This window comes from Nanorana parkeri, unplaced genomic scaffold, assembly GCF_000935625.1.
Source record: "Nanorana parkeri isolate BGI_ZX_2015 unplaced genomic scaffold, ASM93562v1 scaffold1123, whole genome shotgun sequence".
NCBI lineage: Eukaryota > Metazoa > Chordata > Amphibia > Anura > Dicroglossidae > Nanorana > Nanorana parkeri.
The window spans coordinates 390788-401712 of NW_017307391.1; the positions used below are offsets into that span (position 1 = coordinate 390788).

At 46.2% G+C, this 10925-nt stretch overlaps 1 long non-coding RNA gene across 1 annotated transcript in view; it reads left to right on the forward strand.

Annotated features, from left to right (window-relative positions):
* LOC108796484 overlaps positions 1 to 4853 on the forward strand; it is a 25934-nt gene extending 21081 nt beyond the window's left edge. Inside the window, exon 4 of the long non-coding RNA XR_001941806.1 lies at positions 4843 to 4853. This is a non-coding gene — a long non-coding RNA (uncharacterized LOC108796484). The remainder of the gene's footprint in view (positions 1 to 4842) is intronic.
* Positions 4854 to 10925: the final 6072 nt, after the last annotated feature.

Consider the following 10925-nt stretch of genomic DNA (forward strand, 5'->3'; position numbering starts at 1 on the left):
ACAGCGCCACCTGTCTCAGCTGTCGGGAACTACACAGAACATCAGTTCTGTGTTGGAGGGCAGGTTCCATAAAGAGAACCTGTCACCTCCAAACTATCACTTAGAGGATTTTAAATCCCCATGTGATGGGAATAAAATTAGGTGGGGGGTAAAACATTTAAAAAAAAGTTATAAAAAAAGTAAAAAATAATTAATTATTTAAAAAAAAAGTGACAATACCTTACCCTCCGCCGGTACAGGTGTACTGTCCTTACCCCGTACTGTGCATCGCAGTCTATGCATTTTGAATGTCGCTTGCAAATTGCAAGCACTCATTGGTCAGCGTGGTTTGGGGACCACGCTGACCAATGAGAAGCGCTATTTAGCACAGACCAATACAGTTTTGATTAGGGATATCAGGAAGCCGGGTAGCATCTCATTACCCGCTGCCCGGCTTCCTGATTGCCCTGGTAGCCTACTCCATGCAAACGGAAGCACCGATACTCGGTGAGTACCGAAAGCAAAATATCGGTACTCGTACTCTATACCCAAACAGCGGTATTGGTGCATCCCTAGTTTTAATTAAAACGATTTTTTTTTTTGTATCAGGACAAGTAGATTGTTATGAAGGACAAGTAGATTTGGCCCCGCTTTAGCCCTTGGACAAGTAGTTTTTTCAAAAATTTCCACACCCCTGGTATATCAACCACTTGCTGCCTGCCTGTCGTACATAAACGGCCGACCGTGAGCTTCCTAGATGCAGGTGGGCCTTTTAGGGTTGAATCAATTTTTATTAGACGTTTCAGGAGATTCATACAATCCGGTATAAAAGCAGCATATGAAAATTAAGGCAATGCAATACACAGGGGAGTACCTTTCCCCAGCAACGGGCCCAGCTGAACAGAGTTATAACAGCAATATAGTAGCTCACATGAAATCAAAGCAAAACGTGTGTGTCCAAGGTCCAGGTGAGGCGCCACTAGAAACCTATTGCTGAGCAAGAGTCGATATTGTTGGACCAGATACATGAAAATGCTATTGAACTAAGCGCCTTCTGCTAAGTAGGGGAGCAAAGAGAGCCAGGCCCGCCGTTTCAGTACTAGAAATCTCCTGTGAACCAATTGCATGAATCACTAGGAATCTTACAAGTAACTACTAGAGGACAGAGTTAGGTAGAAGATCAGGAAAAGAATGAGTAGAGTAGAAGGGGAAGGTCAAGAAAGGGGGGAAGGGGTGGATGCGAAGGGCTGGGCGCAGATCCCCATCTAAGAGGCCAATGAACCAAAACCAGTTCTGCAAGGCGTCTAAGGTGGAGTAGCGCAGAGGAAGGGCTGGAGATTGGTGGAGGAGGAGAAATGGATCCACACACTCCACTGTGTCATAAATTTGGAGAAGGTATCCGTATCATTTGCTAACATCTCCTCCATACGCATTATGTCATTCACATGGCTTACCCACATTGATATGGTAGGTGAGACTGTACTTTTCCAGTAGAGGGGGATAACTTGACGGGCTGCAGAAAGAAAGTGTCGTAGTAGCGTATTTTTCTGGGATTTCCAGGAACCAGGTAAAAGCGACAGTAGGGCCACCTCAGGTGAAGGCGGCAGTGTATCTCCATATAAATGGTTGAAAATCTCAAAAACTGTCTGCCAGAACGGAAACATTTTAGAGCAAGTCCACCATATGTGTAAGTACGTGCCACTCACCTCATTACATCTCCAGCAGGCGTCTGGGGAATTAGGGTATATCCCAGTTTTGAGAGCACGAATAGCACCATCAAATGAAAATGATAGAGCACCTGGCTCCGTTTCTGTGGAGTGTTAAAGCCTCGCACGTTGAGCGTGGCAAAAGTGACATGAGGATTAGCCATTACGGGGGTTTGTGGTGGTGGAGTGTAGGGCTGCAGCCAACCCCCCGCATCAGGGGTAGAGGGAGTGTGGAGGGGATAGAAGAAGAAAGGATAGAGCTGAGCAAAAGTGAGTGAGTAAGTAACAGTGACAGAAAGAAACATGGTCTCTCACCCCACCTAGTGGCGTCCGACGAGAGTAGCCTCCAAATAAACCACAACATATACCAAAAAGCTCCATAAACTATCAATGGGTCCGTGAATGCTCTCACAGACAACCTAAGGGGGGGTGACATGGAAGGCACAGGGAGCGTCCCCCGCTCCAGGGCGTATAATATTGACGGCAATTGGACAGCAAGGGGTGATATAACAGCTAGGTGTAGGAAATATTAACTCTTTAGCTTTAACTGTAGAACTGGTTTAGAAATGCAATAATAACCGAAAAAACATTTCCACAACAATAAAGAACTGTAGCACCAGTGGTCGGCAACTAAACCACTTGGCACAATCCCGGTAAGGCATCGGGCAGAGGTAGGCAACAGGCTGAAGGTCTTCTTCAGGAAGCAAAGGCACAGTCAATGGGTCCTGAGGAATGGTCTGGGTTGGGCGAAGTGTCCGCAATCAGGTGTGGGGGGAGGCGGATGTCTCTGCGCGCCCCTTAGGTCCTCTCGACTTCTGAGACCAGGATGATTGGGCGACAAATCCAGGCATGGTTGGCTTGAGTGGCCAATCTGGCAATGCGACGAGGGGGAGCTCCAGCTTGCCCAGGAAGGTCGGGAGGTCACCCATGGAACGGAAGATGGCCATCCTGTTGAACTATAAGTTGAAAGGGGAAACCCCATCGGTACTTGATATTGCGTTGGCGTAGCAGGTCAAGTAGTGGTCGCAGAGCTCTGCGGAGGGCGAGCGTGTGGCTCGAGAGGTCTGGCAGTAGGGATATCGGACTGTCGTTGAATAGGATGGCCCCCTGATGTCATCTTTGATCTTGAAAAAATGGATCCTACAGATGATGTCCCTTGGGTTGCAGCGATCCGGGCGTCTAGCCCCCAGTGCCCTGTGGATCCTGTCCAATTCAATGGGAGAGTCTTTGGGCTTGTTCAAAAGCTGGTTAAACAGAGCCACCGCCGCAGGTCTTTGGGCTCTATGGACTCTGGGAGGCCACAGATGCGAATATTATTGCGGCGGTTTCTATTCTCCTGGTCATCTTGTTGATAAATCAGTTGGTGCAATAATAATGTATGTTCCTGCAGGGTAGTGTCATGTAGGCACACTTGGGAGTGCAATTCAGATGAAGATTTTTCAATGTCCTCCAATCTGACACTCAAGTCCTTTTTTAAGGTGGGAAGTTGCTTTTTTTAACATCGGGCAGAGGTAGGCAACAGGCTGAAGGTCTTCTTCAGGAAGCAAAGGCACAGTCAATGGGTCCTGAGGAATGGTCTGGGTTGGGCGAAGTGTCCGCAATCAGGTGTGGGGGGAGGCGGATGTCTCTGCGCGCCCCTTAGGTCCTCTCGACTTCTGAGACCAGGATGATTGGGCGACAAATCCAGGCATGGTTGGCTTGAGTGGCCAATCTGGCAATGCGACGAGGGGGAGCTCCAGCTTGCCCAGGAAGGTCGGGAGGTCACCCATGGAACGGAAGATGGCCATCCTGTTGAACTATAAGTTGAAAGGGGAAACCCCATCGGTACTTGATATTGCGTTGGCGTAGCAGGTCAAGTAGTGGTCGCAGAGCTCTGCGGAGGGCGAGCGTGTGGCTCGAGAGGTCTGGCAGTAGGGATATCGGACTGTCGTTGAATAGGATGGCCCCCTGATGTCATCCTTGATCTTGAAAAAATGGATCCTACAGATGACGTCCCTGGGGTTGGAGCGATCCGGGCGTTTAGCCCCCAGCGCCCTGTGGATCCTGTCCAATTCAATGGGAGAGTCTTTGGGCTTGTTCAAAAGCTGGTTAAACAGAGCCACCGCCGCAGGTCTTTGGGCTCTATGGACTCTGGGAGGCCACAGATGCGAATATTATTGCGGCGGTTTCTATTCTCCTGGTCATCTTGTTGATAAATCAGTTGGTGCAATAATAATGTATGTTCCTGCAGGGTAGTGTCATGTAGGCACACTTGGGAGTGCAATTCAGATGAAGATTTTTCAATGTCCTCCAATCTGACACTCAAGTCCTTTTTTAAGGTGGACAGTTCCTTTTTTGTATGTGTGCTCAAAGCGGGCAAAGCAGGATTCAAAATCCCTCTTAGTGGGCAGGGCTTTGATATAGGCCTCCATGTCCCAACCTTCATGTGAGCTGGCCGATGCATGGGACATGCTCCTGGAGCGCTGTGAGAGCCCCCCTGGGCTAGGGGGGGAGTAGGGAGACCGTGGCCGTTGAGTCTGGCTCACCTGTTACCTATCCTCATCGTCCAGTCCAGCGGGTGAAAGCTCCGGCGGCGCCATCTTGGCTGCACGTGGGGGAGAGTGCACAGAGGCCGCGGGAGCCGATCGCGTGAAAAAACGGGTCAGTTCCCGGGGTGAAGGGCCCTTCTGAGGTTGCCTCTTCCCCTTCTTCCTCCTGTTGCTCATTTGGCTGCCCGAGCGTGTCTGCAAAGCCGTCGGCTGCCGGTATATGTGCCCACACGAGTGGGAGACGATCTGAGGCACGTCTCACCGCTCCATACGCCAAGCCACGCCCCCCCCAGGTGGGCCTTTTAAAACGTCCTTAAGCCCGCTCGGTTAGGCCACTATGTGATAACCATAAAGTTGTGAAAAAACAATTTATTCACACATGAAAAAACCAAACATTTTTTTAAAGTCCCCGTCCCCACATACACAAAAATGTGTCGGGTGCGCCACATGTGAAAACTATTATTGCGCCCATTACGCCTCACATGTTGCATATCGCCGCGAAAGTGTGAGCAATAATTGTAGGGCCATCAATTACTGTTAACACTAAACTGATAAAGTGATAAAAGTTTTTAAAGCCAGTTTTGGGTATGGTAGTTTTTTGCAATTTCTCAGGCGTGCACAATTTTAAGGCTTGACGTGTTTGGTGTCCTATTTACGTGACCCCATCTTTTATATTTTACCAAAAAATTGAGTAATAAATGTTTCATAACATAACTTAGGGAAACGTTTTTTCTTCAAAATTGTCGGTACTTTTTCCATTTTATATAGTAGGGAAAAAAAAACAAAAACAGCGGCGATTAAATAAATATAGGGCTGCATCCAACTAATCGATTTATGAGAATAGTTAACTATTCTCATAATCGATTAGTTGGTTGGATCCCCTAGCTCTCTCCTCCACGCTGAGAGGAGGGCACAGCAAGCAGTGAGCGGGTGCAATAGCCAGCCTGCTATTGCCTGTCGTAATTTGAAATGCCCAATAGCAGGCTGGGTATTGCACCAGCCCACTACCTGCTGTATTTACATTCAGCTGCCATCTGCAGAATCTTGCCACTGGCAGCTGTCGTTCCCTGGCTGAAGCTATTCAAGCGCCATGTGCTTACAATACACTTATTTAAAAAAAGAAAATTATAAAAGGTGGAAAAAAAAAGTAATTTTCAGTTTCCGCCTGACAAATTCTGCTGAGGGAGGTGCGTTGCAGTGCCATTCATTTCAATGGCACCCCAAACGCGACTCCCACCCACAGTGTGATTGCTCGCAATGGAACGCACGTACCAGGCAATGCAAAAAAATTGTGCATGCAGTTTTATTCTAAAGTAAACTTTGTAACACTACATTTGTGTTTTTTTTTTTTTAGAACTATGAGGTGAGTGGAAATCACTCATCTCATAGTTCTCCTTTTTAAGGATGGTATTTAATAATTTTTTTAATCTATGGAAATAATAATCGGCCAACGAATCGATTTATGAAATTAATCCATTAGTTGCAGCCATAAATACCAGCAAAAGAAAGCACTATGTGTCATCAAAAAATGGTATAACATTCATTTCAGTACAGTGTTACATGACTGGATAAATGACTGGATAAATGTCAGTCAAAGTACTGCAGCGCTGAATAATGAAATACTGAAAAATGGCCTGATCAGGACACCCGTGTCTTCAAGTGGTCAAAGAACTTTGAAAAAAACTGTCCCTAAGGCCAAGTTCACATTGAGCGATTCGCAAATCGCGCGTTTGTCGCGCGATTTGCATTTTGCGTGATTTGTCGCGCGATATCGCGCAAATTCTTGCATCAAAAACCATTGAATCGCGGCAAAATGCGCTCCAAACAGGGTCCTGCTGTAGCGACACACGACCTGCGACAGCAGGACCCTTTGCCCCATTGCAAAGCATTGAAGAGCGATTATCGCACTGTAAATAGCCGCGATATCGCGGGAATTACCGCGCGATAAATTGCTCAATGTGAACGGGGCCTTAGTCTGTCCCTTTTATCTGCTCACTGGCATCTATTCAAACCACTTGACGCTGCCTGTATTGTCCTATGTATTAATCCTGCTCCAAAGCAACAGCTAGGACAGTTTTTTTTTTTTCTTCGTATTTTTACATATGCTGTTTTAATGGAAACGCATAACAAACATATTGTGTGTGTTCGTTCTCCAATACAGTATGTCTGCAAAAGTATAGTAGATTAGATGGACAGAAAACTACCATCATAGCCTCCATACTCCTTTTTTTGGTACAGTGCTTCCTGTTATACCCTCTCCTATCCTTTTATGCACATAATATCTGCTCTCATACCCTGTGCACACCACTAGCCACTAGCATAACCTCCACATTCCTATTCTGCTACCCTCATATTCTCAAAACTCCTCCTATTTCATATACTTCCCATCTTCCTACCCTCCACACTTCTCTACTGCATATAGTGGCCACTGTCATAGCAAAAATACTTAAACGACACCCGGGAGTCCTGTCCTTTTACTTTTCTTATTTGTTTATTGAAATGGATTTAGGTCAGGGACTTTTTTTTAAAACTCCTTAAAGGAGAACTATGGGGTCAGTGTTTTTCCCCATAGTTCTCCTTGGGGTAATGGGAGGACACAAACTAGCGTCCTCCCGTTACCCTAAGCTCAGTATACCGCGAGCTACAGCTCGGGGTATACTGAGATGCCGCACCTGGAGCGGATCCCAACTTAGATGACGGGATCCGCCCAGCTGCGTGAGTGACAGCTGGCTCTGCCTATCTAGAGGCAGAGCCAGCTGTACCCTCCCCCGTCCGTTCCGCCAGTCAGCGCTGGCAGATCGGAGCGGGGAGAGGGGAATCCAGCCCCTCACCCTGTCACGGCAGAGAGCCGTGACAGGATCGAGAGGTGAGGGAACCCGGCATGTGTTCTCTCACCTCCCGATCTACTGAGCCGACCTGTGACAGTCTCATTGTCACAGGTCGGCTTAGAACTATGAGGTGAGTGGAAATCACTCATGTCATAGTTCTCCTTTTAATCAGCAAACATTTGGTCTTACAAGATAAAAGACCTTCACAGAAGTCACATTCAAGATCAAAATCTATTTATTTGAAAATATACTTTAATTTGCAATGTACAAAAAATATACATAATATAATCCCTTCACCGCACCTCCAGACTCCTCTGGTTGAAATTGACAACGTTGTGTGCATACCAACACACATTCATACACCGTACCCTCTAGACTTTGTGACCGTATGCCCGGCCCAGACCCGCTGTGACTATACACAAGTCTGAACCGAGCGTGAGCGTCACAAGGACGTGGCAATACCACTCTCAGCCTTCACTATACAGTAGCATTCTTCACAGAGGCGAGGATACTTTAAGTTCGTAGTTAGAGCGTAGAGATAAGCTTAACGATTTTTAAGGTCGTCCTTTTATAAAAGAAACGGTGTAGAAAATGTACAGGAAAAGATTTAATAAAAAGAGACAAAATATATATCAACAGCAAAATAAAAGGAGAATACTCAACAGTCCTGGAATTGTGAGTTCTGACAGAGTTCAGAGTTCAAGAAGCAGTGGAAGTCTGCAGGGCTCTTCTTCCAGCAGATAATGTCCAGAGATTAAAGGGGAACTCTTCTGCGATGTTAAGTCTTCTAGTTCCTCGATGATGTTTTAAAAACCAAGAGCCCACTCTAGTCGCCTAGACAGAATATTTTATACGCTCCTTTTGGAGGGTGTCCCGGAGCCGGCCCTTAGGGCAGGGCTGGGGAGGGAAAGCAGGCGGAGGATAAACCTTTATTTTACTCTATCCCCCTCCAATTCCAAATTAATAAATGTAGCTTGATTTTATACTTAGGTTTATGACTTTTGGGTGAAAGTGCGGTCACCTCTCTAGCAGACCTGCTTGTTTATATAACTTGTCCACTGGTAAATAAGTGCTTGGTGCCATGTCTTTAATTAACAGCCATAAAAGGCTTAGAGAGATATGTTGGAATTTCACTAGGGCTGGGGCAATAAAAGATCACAGCCAGATAGCATCTCTCTTTTCTGTGGGCTTGGCTTTATGACTAGATGAATGCCTGCAGAATTCTATTTTTTAATATTCAGACTCAGACATCTGACTTGTTCCTGGCTATCTGTGCCTGCTGTCTATCCTGATCTCTGGCTTGTTCCTTGTTCTCCAAGTCTGCGGTCAGCTTGGACCTCTGGCTTGCTCCCACCCATCTATGCCACAATCATCCTTGACATCTTGACTGTCCCTGATGATCTCCAACTCATGGCCCGTGGTGCTTGAGTCAGCAGGCAGTGAAGCCCAAACCCCAGTGAGGGGGTCCCTGGTGAACACCTGTTGGCATTTAAACTCTGCGCCCTTGTGTATCCCACATCACCTTCTCTCACGTAGGACCATCCTGTTACTTCAGCGAGTCTGGATTCTATTGTCAGAAAACATCAGTTTTTCACTTACAGTAGAGGAGAAAGGACCTGTTTTCCCCAATCATCTTCCAGGACAGCAGCCTCAGAGATGATTGTCTCTTCTATCTTCAGGAAACACAATCTAAAAGGTTTAAAAACCCCTCCCACCCCTCTCGTCCGGGGGGAAAGAGGGGACAGTTTCACAATACTGAGTTCCCTCAGGCTGACCTAATATCCCCCCTCAGTGTCTCCCTACTGAAGATGGGCTGCTCCATGCAGGAAGGATGCCGCAACCCACGTCAGAAGGGCTTGCAACCCACTTTTGGGTTGTGAACCAGGGGTTTAGAGGGTTCCCCTGGTTGCTATCTGAGTTCTCTGCTCCCTTATGCCATTGGGGGTAGACGCCTAAAGTCCCCCAGTTCTGTACCTGACGCTTGACTTTCTTTTGCGTTTTTTGGCATTGTCATTTCCTCTGGGGAACTTGAGGAGGTGGTGCTTTGTGTCCCAGGCCTCGTTGTGGTGTAGGATTGCAGCAGTTAGAGTGGGGATCCTTTTGCTGCCATAATGGAGCAAAAGGATCCCCGGTTCTGGCTGCACCCAAAACCAAGTGTCTAAGCCAGAGGTCTCAAACTCATTTGACTCGGGGGCCACTCTGCAATTTTTTTTCTCCCATGGGGCTGGCTTACCAATTTTCGTACATCTAAATAAAATTTAATCATATCCAGTATGGTACTACGGACCCCAATACACACACAATAAAGCCCTATTCATATCTGCAAGTTTAGGTGCAATTAGGGATTCCTGCGTCAGGGACTTGCGTTTTTCTGCAGCAGGAATGCCTAATCTGGTGTTTACAAGTGGCAGCTGTCATCTATTCAAGGTAACAATCAGGTGATGGCCGCTGCATGTAAACGCCTGCATACCGCATGTAATTGTATGTATGTAATTGTATGTGATATGATTACATGCTGTTAGAAAACACTCTCCCTGGTTGCACAATTGATGCGTCCAGGGAGAGTGACTGATTCCTAACCAAATGTAATCATATCACATATCTTTACATGCGGTATGCAGGCATTTACATGCAGCTGCTGTCATCTGATTATTAACTTGAATAGGTGACAGCTGTCACTTGTAAATGCCAGGTTAAGCATTCTTGCTGCAGGAAAACGCTCTCTCAGCCACCTGATCAGCCCAGGCTGGTCATTTGGCAACACCTAGCCCCAGGACTGGAGATTTCATCCAACCCAGAGCTCCAGATCCCAGCTACAATTAGGAAAACCCGGAAGAATCTGAAAAGCCTTCCTTATAAAATGGTTCACATTCTGGACCCTCTCAGCCCCTCTGGCTGAGAGTCCTGGGTACCAAAGTTGCCATGGTACACCGGGCATTGCCATGCACTGCCACAACATCTACCGGTGACCCAGACTCCAAAGCTGATTCCAAGGCTAACCAATCAGGTTTGTAGTCTGGAAAGTATGTGGAAGAGAGCTGTGCCAATCTGGCTGCTCTATAATATAGCAATAACTTGGGAAACACGAGACCACCAGCTCCCTTGGGTGCAAATAGGGTAAATTTAGATAGCCTTGCACATTTTTGACTCCAAATAAAACGCATGATGTAAGATTGAAAGGACATGATATCAGCCCTATTGATAGCTGGTGGTAGGGCTCTAAAATATTATAATATTTTCGGTAGTAGAGTCATCTTGATCGCATGACTACAGCCAATTCACGATATAGTGCAAGAGGACAACCTGTCAACCGCCATATAACGGGAGATAATTATATTTGTATACGGTTAAAAAGGACGGGTGAGTTTAATCCCTAAATATTTAAATAATTAGTAGACCAAGTGAATGGGAATGCTTATGAAAGGCAAGTCCAAAGAGCAGAGGATATATTGACATTGAGAGCTGTTAATTTAGAGGCATTGACTCTGAGACGGGATGTAACCGCAAATCTGTCTAAAATGTTCAAGATATTCGGGATAGAGGTTAAAGGAGACGTAAGTCAAGAGAGCAATAAGTCATCCGCAAATAGTGCGCATTTGTGTTCGTCACTACCACATCTAACCCCTTTTATATCAACACTGTTACGTATGGCTATGGCAAGGGGTTCCATCGCCAGTGCAAAAAGTAGCGGTGACAGTGGGCAACCCTGTCGGGTGCCTTTTTAAATATAGCAAAGGGTTCAGCGATAGAGCTTTGGATGCGGTATTCAGTCTATGTGCTAAGATTTTTTTAAAGGTTTTAAGATCATTGTTTATTAACGAGATGAGTCTATAATTCGAAATTTCACCCTGGTCTTTATTTGATTTAGGTATGACACTAATAAA